The following is a 9,606-nucleotide window of genomic DNA, read 5'->3' as shown; positions in this document are numbered from 1 at the left end:
TATGAAAACAGAATTCAAATAAAATGGCAGCAAATGAATATTTTTGAATCTGGACAAGAGTTAACGAAGACGGGCGCCTTGTATGCAGCTACCTCTGCTAATCAATTAACGGAGGCGGACGGCCTCGATGGCGGGCTTCTTCTACTGGCCGCCTTCGTTAAGAATATTAACGCAAGCAGCCGCCTTGAGAGAACCACCTGCGTTAATAGGATTAACGCCGGCCTCCGTAAAGTGGTATTAACGCAGGCGGTTAATTGAAGGTCCGCCTACGATAACCCAATACGGTTGCCTGCAAAAACCAAACCAGTAGCAGTGACCGTGCAGTATGGGAAAATGAACGTACTCTAATAATAATAAGCACATACCCCGGCCCGGAGGTGACATATTGTGTTTTATGATCAGTGGTCTGCTATTTCTAAATATTTGATAAAACAACTAAATAAAGAAAAAATTGAAGACCACGTGAGAGAAACTACAATAACCGGTGTACTGACGTAAAGTTTTTTGTTTGCTTATATTTCTTTATGGGCCATGGCAGGCCTCCGTTTCTGCTAAAGGGTTAATAGGCCCGAGCCCCCGAAACAGTTGGGCCGAGCCGGCCATAGACGCTGCTCCACTTACTCTCCCATTCGCTATTTCCCTCTCCCTCCCACACGAACACGCCGGTGAGCAACACGACAGCAACACGCCGGTGAGCAGCAGGCACTCGTCTGCCCTGCCGCGTCACCGCAGATCGAATCGATCCGATCCATCACCGTGGCTTAGCCCGGCTCCGTCGTCTTGGTGCGTTCATGGCGGTGAGTGATCGCACTGGAGTACTGCTGCATGTTGTTATCTACGACCTGTTCTTTTTTTCCCCCAATTTTATCTCTCAGTGCGTTCGGATTGATGTGCGCATTTTGTCGATGTTGGTCAGTATTACCTTGGTAATCCATCATGGAATAGTTTTTCTCCCTTCCTGAGTAAACGAGATGTGATGGAAATATGCATGGAATAAATGCAGTGATATCATACACGAGATTTAATTCAGAATCTGAAAGCAGACACCAATGCATGCAGTGAGATCGATTTCACTGATGTTACTAATGTTGTGGAGAACAAACTAACAAAACCCCCGTCATCAACTCATCATACATACTACATTAGTAACAGCGGGTTGTTTTTAGCTAGGATCGGATCCATGAGATTTTCTTACAGTACAGAACGAGAAGGGCATCTTGCTAGGGACGCACCCAGACTGACGAGGCCCATTCTTTCATCACTGTATTTTCCAACTTTGCACTGGTCTGCAGTCTGCTCAATGCACAAAGAAGGAACCGTTAATGAGTAGACAAATTAATAGTCAATTAATGGAACTGAACTTGGTTTAGTCCCAGCCAGTATGCTTTCTAGGTGCCTTGCTTCAGTTTCTTCATCAGGAAGATGGTAAAACATGAATAAGCCCTGATTAGCTGATGATCGTCATGCATGTCTGCTAATGCAGGTCCGGCTGGACCCTGGCTGTTTGAGGATAGGAGTCGCTCCAGCTGAAATTTGCACATCATCACCATCAGCATCACCATAACCTTCACCACAGCCCTGCGCTTCCCCCAATTGGACCATCGATGTCTCGGACGTGAGTCAGACGATCCATCTCCCTGCACCACCAATATCTTGCATTGCTGCTCATATCGTTCATGTGTTTTTTGTTTTTTTTGGCGGGCAATATTATCTGTGTTTTACAAGGGGGAAAATTTTAGTGGTTTTTGTTGCGTCTACTTAGGCCTGTACATGGTCCGGGTTTCCCGGGTTATGGACTTATGGTTAATTTTCAACCCAACCCGTGTGTCTACTGTCTAGTATATGGATTTGTTAGGCTCAGTGAGTTGGGTTGGTTTACGGTTTTAGCGACTCTGGAGGTTTCGTCTGCAGCAGCTAGCTGGCCTTTGCTGTGGCCTTTGCAGAACCTAGTCGATGTCCATACGGTCATACCACAAAAACTGTTCTCTTTGGCAAAAAGATCAAATCAGTGACCAATGTTCAGCAACATATTCAGTGTTTCAACGTAACATGTGTTTCGTTCTGCACAGTACAATCTAATAACTAAAGCTCATTCATTGATTGATCTAGTGTTCTCTCTGCTTCAGGTCAGAACTATCAAGGTGACAAACGTGCCTCTCTCAGCGACCGCGGAGAACATGAAGGAGTTCTTCTCCTTCTCCGGCGAGATCGACTTCGTCGAGATGCGAAGGTGTGATCGATTCCCTTGCCAACTCCCAAGTCCTAAACCATGCACATTTTTTCCCAACTCCCATGTGCTTGTTTCTGCTCTAAATCATGGCAGGGACTCGGAGACGTCTCAGGTCGCTTATGTCACCTTCAAGGAGTTCCATGGAGCTGACACAGCTCTGCTCCTCTCTGTATGCATGCACACCTAGCTTGCGTCCGTCTAGCATCTATCTCTCAACATTTTTCTTTTTAACTTTCAGTAAATCCTTTCGATCTCCTCTTGATTGCAAAGATCTAGCATGTGCGGCGATGTTCCTGTGAACATCGCACCAGTGGAAGACTACGAACTGCCACCGGAAGCCTACTCCAATACAGAAGCAAGGTCACCGGCGGCGCCGGGAACGCCGACCGGGGAGGCCGTGAAGAAGGCGGAGGAGGTGGTGAGCACCATGCTGGCCAGGGGCTTCGTGCTGAGCAAGGACGCGCTGCGGCGCGCGCAGTCGTTCGACGGGCGGCACCAGCAGCTGCTGTCCACGGCGACGGCGCGGGTGGCGTCGCTGGACCGCCGCCTGGGGCTCAGCGACAAGTTCAGCCTCGGCATGGCCGCGGCCCGCGGCGTCGACGAGCGGTTCCAGGTCACGGAGCGCGCCTGGGGCGCCTTCTCCGCGGCCGGGGAGGTCGTGGCCGGCAGCCCCTACGCGTCCCGCGGCGCCGCCTGGGTGTCGGCCGCCGTTGGCGCCGTCGCCAGGGCCGCGTCCGACGTCGGCGCCATGACCATGGAGAAGGTGGTCAGGGCCGAGGTGGAGAACTCGGCGGCGGACGGCGCGGGCGCCGAGACGGGGCAAGGGCACGCGGCCCGTGTCGACGTGCACGACGGACAGGGAGTTGCAGCTCACCACGGTGACCAAAAGAATAAGACAATGTAGAAGTACATATACAGGAGTAATATATGACTATGATGATTTTTTTTTTCTTCGGCTTTCTTACTTAGTTATACACAATGAATGCATAAAGGTTTTTGAAAAATAAGATAGAAATGGAACTGCATGCATTTGTCCTGTTAATATATTCTATATCTTTTTCGGTTTGAGATAAGTTCAAATTTGGCACGAAATTATATTAAGATTTTTAATAAAGATCTGTTGCTTTATTAGAGCACTGGTATTTAGCTTACCAATCAGTCACATTTTCTAGTAGACATCGAATGTTGATTGAACAACTTAGATTTGTATTCGCAAAAACAACTTAGATTTGTTTGGGTAAAATTGTCACTTCCTGTTCAAACAGCGATAATGGGTCTGCTCTCTGATAAAGCATATTTAAGGTGTTTAGTGGCCCGATTGCTGCTGGGCTGCTAGCAGGCTTTTCTCAAGCTGCAGACCAGGAGTTACCGGCCTTGAGTTTTCTTTGTGGCAAAAGTCATTTCGATGATGTTCGGCTGGACTAAAGTTGACACTGTTTACGCTGGTTTTCACTGTTCATGTTGATTTTCTGTAAGAGAAAAACATTGCTTCGGCTGAAAAAAAAAAAGGGATCCAGCCAGCCAAAAACAGGCAGCCGAACAAGCGCGAAACTCCTTCAATATCACAATAGTCTATTTTTTCCTTGAATTTAAAATTAGATATCTTACCACCACCACCACCCCACTAGACTCTCAAAAATAGTTCAAATTACATCCCTCCCCCTGTTTGAAATGGTTAAGAGGCAGTTTTGTTTTTAGTTAAAAATCCAGTAAATACTTGATAATATTTTAAAACTATAAAAAATCTCTCTAAGTTTCCAAACTTTTTGAGAAATATCTAAGAGATAGATTGGGATACATGAACCAAAATAAAATATTTAGATCCCATAAAAATATCTCTACAAAAACTTCCAAAAATCATGATTAGCTCTAGGAAAATAGAAAAATATCCAATTTTTTAAATCATTCTAAAACAGGTTTAGACGTCGATTATAATATTTTGGAATTTTATAGATTTTTTTATATTCTTTTATTTTTCTAGAGCTAAATATATGTTCACAAGCTCAAAATATTTTATTTAGATTTTCCATATACTTGTCTATCTTTAGAATTTTTCTTAAAATTTTTAAAGCCTAGAGACACTTTTCTATGGTTTAAAAACCTCATGAAATGTTTACCGGATTATTTATAATTTAACTAAAGAAAAGATAAATCCACCTTCGAAACCACTTCAACCCAAGGCGGAATGGTTACAGTTATAGTCCAGAAAGATAAAATATAAACTTTTCCCTTTGTTGCTGATCTCTCACTTGCCTTTGTAAAATAGTAAATATAAGGTAGTATGTTGCATTTTCTGAAGGGGTTGGAACCACTCCATTACACGTCTTTCAACTCCGGTTCACGTTTTTTAGTCAAACAGATTCAACTCCATATAACTCTGCTCCAAAAAAAAAATAGAGTTTTGAGAGCATCTGAAGAGGTGCGCCACATACTCTAGCCTTTTGTGAAGCTGCTCCACGGTGAAGTTTGTGGACTAGAGTTCATAGAGCCGTTCTAAACCCCTCCTGTCCACAGATCAGTCACGACTTGTGACACAATCCTATCCAACATCGAGTCCACGCACGCACGCATGCACATGAACATATACGTGACTGATCCGAACTCCGATCCGCTACGGACGGCTAACATGGACTTCCCGATGACTATGGCATCCCCCCGCATCTGTGCTGTCTCGAGTAAACGCACGAGTACGAGTAGCTAGGAAATGAAATATCTCATACGGAGTACACAAGGAATCAGTCCGACGTAAAGTTCCTTTTTCCTTAAATTAAAAAATGGTTCGCGCGCGCCCTCGTGTTTCTGCCCAGATCCCTTAAACAATGGCTAGTGAGTGACAAATCCAAAGCACACTGTTACTTCTCTTATATACAACCACACGTCATGCATGCATGGTTCTGAATTCCGCTCATGTCCAAAACACCTTTAGAGCTTGTTCGGTTACTCCGGAACGAAGCCCGGAACGATTGCCAGTTGGAAACTTGGAATACTTCACTAATTTGTATAACGTTGATAACTTGGAATAATTTCTCGCTCCATTCCGGCGAACGTACCCTTAGGATCGGCGACGCAAACCGGGAGCTCAGGTATCGCGCGTTGGCTCCGCCGCGACGTCGACAGCGACGGCGAGCCGGCAAAAGGGAAAGCGGCGGCCGAACATTAATTCCACGAGCCATTTTCACTGATTAATTATGTCCTGTCCTGCCAATATTATAATAATTGTTAAAAAAAACTAGCGGTTGTGTTGACTGTGACAGGAGATGAGGAGCATGTGCATGATATGTGGAATGACTTGACATTATATGTGAGTGATATACGCATGATCGATACGCACCTAGCTAGACACCACGACGTTACTGGGCGGGATGGAGCAATCGCAGAGTAATGGACAAAAATTCTCGCAATGATTACTCTCGAGTAATGCGTGGAGTTATATATCCTAGATAACGTACCGCTCGATTGATTTGTTCCATCAAACGGCCTAAGTGGCAAAACCTAGCCCAGCCACACCACATCATGCATGTGGTGGGCTCGGCTTAGCTCGTGAATGTCATGCTCACGCTTAAGAAGTTCATTCTTAGCGATGACAACCAATTAGATTATAATCAAGTGTTCATAAGTTCTCTTTTTTGTGAGATGCAACCAACTAGACAACAACTGTCATAGGAAGTTTTATATATAGTACTAATTGTTAGCTGCTAATTAAAATATCTTAGATAATCCAAACAATTGTTAGTTTCTAAAAAATACTTTAGATACTCCAAACAGGTGGACTAAATTTTAGCCAACCATCCAACTAGTTGTTATGATGGCCTGTTTGGATAGTAGTCTAGATTGTAAATGAAAGTATAATAATTTAGATTATGAATGTATCAATCTATACCATTTGGATCCTATAATATTATATAAATATGGATTACTGTCAGTTGGATAATAAATAATATATAACTTCATAAACATTATGACTGAAATTGATTATAGGATTATAATAATTCAATGGTTGGATTATTACCCAGCCTGTAATCTAGATTGTTTGAATCACTTTTAGATTATTTTATCTTATTGGTATAATTTAGTTGGGATACAACCACCCTCTAGTCCATTAATTGAGCTAAAATGAACTAATGGATTAAGAAATGACGACCAAAATGTCCCACTCACCTATGACTTAATCACATGCCTCCTACGCAGACACCAAAGGCAAAAGTGTGTGACTTTATCATCAAGCTCTAATTAATGTAGTCAACAAATTCTTAGCCAACTTGGTAACAAGTATCTTAGCCATTAGCACGCTAACAACTAGTTTTTTTTATCATCTAACTAATTAAGCCCCACGATATGGACCCTTTGTTCTCTTCATTATTTCTCCATCTCATTGAAAACCACGTGCCATTTTAATAAGAATGTCTGCTTGTAATTCTTTCTTTATGATTGATAATACATAAAATATAGATGCTACATGAAAGTCTTTTAAAAGTTTTTTTATTAATGTTACTTAAACTGCAAGGTTTTTAAAGAAATTGTTGCTCAACGTATCGTCATGTACGCCATTTTAATGTCACAAACGACAATGTCTTTTGAACTAGATCGAGGGAGTATGTAGCATGATTATCACTCTATCATATTGTGATCATCAAGCACATAACTGCACTAAATAATGGATGCAACCAATATTAATCACAAAACCTGATGTGCTGACCATGACAAGCAATTATTTGCCATTGTATCTGTGATGAAAAGAGAGAGCGGAAAGTGGGATTAATCAAGTCCGAAATAATAAAGTTCCCCTTTTCCATGAACAAAATGGTTTGCTCGGCCTACATAACCACAAAAGGCTGGCCCTCGTGTGTTTTGCCTAGATCCCTTGAACAATGGCCAATGACGAATCAAAAGCACACTGTTACTACTTCTCTTATCTATATACCACCACACGTACGAATTCCGCTCATGTCCAAAACACCTTTCCGATCCTCGACGCAAACCGTCGGCCGGTATCGCGTCGCGGCGACATTTTTCCATTTCCGCTGGGCCGCGGGGTGGTGCACCGTGCACGAGCAGAGCGGCAGATCCGGGCTGGCGACACTCTTACGCAGGTTGCGCCGGTGACGGTTCTGCCCTCCGGTGGCGCCGGCCATTTACGGCGAGGCCACGGCCCACGGGGGATATTTTGGCGGCGCCAGTGGACGGAAGGCTCTGGACTCCCGGCCACTCGCCGGCCCTACCCTTTGCTTCGTAGTAGATGAGCATATCTCGCGGCTGGGTTCTTGTGGGTATCTATCTCCTCTCCGGCGGGCCCTCTTCTTTTCGAGATCCAGAGATCAAGAAAAGGTAAATGATATTCTAATTCTAATAGGCAAAAGTTATAATATTTTGAAGGGTACTGTGCGTACATCATCTATTTTCACTGATCATGACGCCAATATTAGTAGTGGTTGTTACGCTGACTGTGACAAGAGATGGAGAGCATGTGCATGATATGTGGAGTGAATGAATTGACCTGATATTATAAATATAAAGCATGAGTGAACTAGGGGCGTTTAGATATTTTATATTTAAGTGTGATCAATGTTATCCTAAACATTAAACGGTAAACAGTCGGTCACCTATCGTTTAGCTTATTATTCAGGCAAAACGGGTGTTTAAACGGTCAAAACAACCTATTAAACGAAAACGGTATGCCGCCGTGTAACGTTTAAACGATGTGTAAACGGGCTAAACAACCGTTTAGGCGAACAGTGGGTGTGATTTAATTCAATAAAAATAACAAAAGGTTACATAAACATCCGATGAACACCATAGCAGACGTATGGAATATAACGAATCCAGCAAAATTAGAAGTATCACTACTGGAAACACGTGCTTTGCCGAGGGCCTGAGGCTTTGCCGAGGGACAAATCTCGGACACTCGGCAAAGACACACTTTGCTGAGGGCCAGCCACAGGAGCCCTCGGCAAAGAACGGCCCTCGGCAAAGAGGCCTTTGCCGAGGGTATGGCCCTCGGCAAAGACAGGCCCACGGCAAATCAAATCTTTGCCGAGGGCCGCGGCCCTCGGCAAATTAGGCCCGTTGGGTCACGGCGGCCATTTCCCATCAAGCTTTGCCGAGGGCCACCCGTTAGGCCTTCGGCAAAGGTTTTTTTTTGTGAAACCAGCTTATTCGGCAAATTTTTTTTTAAGTCTTTGCCGAGGGCCCTAGACCAGGCCCTCGGCAAAGATTTTTTTAAAACCAGTTTTTCGGCCAAAATTTTTTTTTATAAATCGCCTTTGCCGAGGGCCCGAGGGTCAGGATAGGCCCTCGGCAAAGATTTTTTATTTTTTAAATTCTTTGCCGAGGGCCACGGGCCAGGCCCTCGGCAATTTTTTTTTTGTTTTTTTAGCCCAGTTTTTTTGTGGTGCTACAATACATTGTTTTGAACTCAATTTTAAAATTTAGGCCAATTTTGATTTTGTTTTGTATATTTCCTTAATTTATTTTGATTCTTTGATTTTTTTCGAATATGTCAAATTTGAACTACAGGTGCATGAAATATTGCAATGTAGTGTTTCAAAAAATGTTATTCATGTTAATTGGTGCATGTTGAGTCCCTATCCACGAACTTGCATCAAATTTTCACGCATCTTGTTCGCGTAACATGACGACTGACTTGCCGAAAAAGTGTTTTAAAATTATATAAAATCCATACAAAGTCCGAAAATCATGAAACTTGGCGAGATATCATGTTATCGCATGTGTAGGCTGTGGTAAAAAATTGAGAAGGCTTCGAGTGAGTTGCGACGTCGGATGCCATGGGTTTCAGGCATCCGACGTCGCAACTCGCTCGAAGCCTTCTCAATTTTTTACCACAGCCTACACATGCGATAACATGACATCTCGCCAAGTTTCGTGATTTTCGGACTTCGTATGGATTTTATATAATTTTAAAACACTTTTCCGGCAAGTCGGTCGTCATGTTACGCGAACAAGATGCGTGAAAATTTGATGCGAGTTCGTGGATAGGGACTCAACATGCACCAATTAACACCAATAACATTTTCGAAACACTACATTGCAATATTCCATGCACCTGCAGTTCAAATTTGACATATTCGAAAAAAATCAAAGAATCGAAATAAATTAAGGAAATATACAAAACAAAATCAAAATTTGCCTAAATTTTAAAATTGAGTTCAAAACAATGTATTGTAGCACCACAAAAAAACTGGGCTAAAAAAACCAAAAAAAATTACCGAGGGCCTAGCCCGTGGCCCTCGGCAAAGAATTTTTAAAAAAAATAAAAAATATTTGCCGAGGGCCGTGGATCTGGGCCCTCGGCAAAGAACCAAAACCTAAATCGGGCCGCAGCCCAAATTCCCGATCAGAAATTGTGAAAAAAAAACCCG

The 9,606-nt window shown here is 43.2% G+C and overlaps 1 pseudogene; it reads left to right on the top strand.

Moving 5' to 3' along the window:
- The first annotated feature begins 1,477 nt into the window (after positions 1-1,477).
- Positions 1,478-3,134, top strand: LOC136486103 (binding partner of ACD11 1-like; annotated as a pseudogene).
- The last annotated feature ends 6,472 nt before the right edge of the window (positions 3,135-9,606 follow it).

This window comes from Miscanthus floridulus, chromosome 10, assembly GCF_019320115.1.
Source record: "Miscanthus floridulus cultivar M001 chromosome 10, ASM1932011v1, whole genome shotgun sequence".
NCBI classification, from domain to species: domain Eukaryota; kingdom Viridiplantae; phylum Streptophyta; class Magnoliopsida; order Poales; family Poaceae; genus Miscanthus; species Miscanthus floridulus.
The sequence above is the reverse complement of the archived record's forward strand: the minus strand, read 5'-3'. Positions and strand labels throughout refer to the sequence as shown.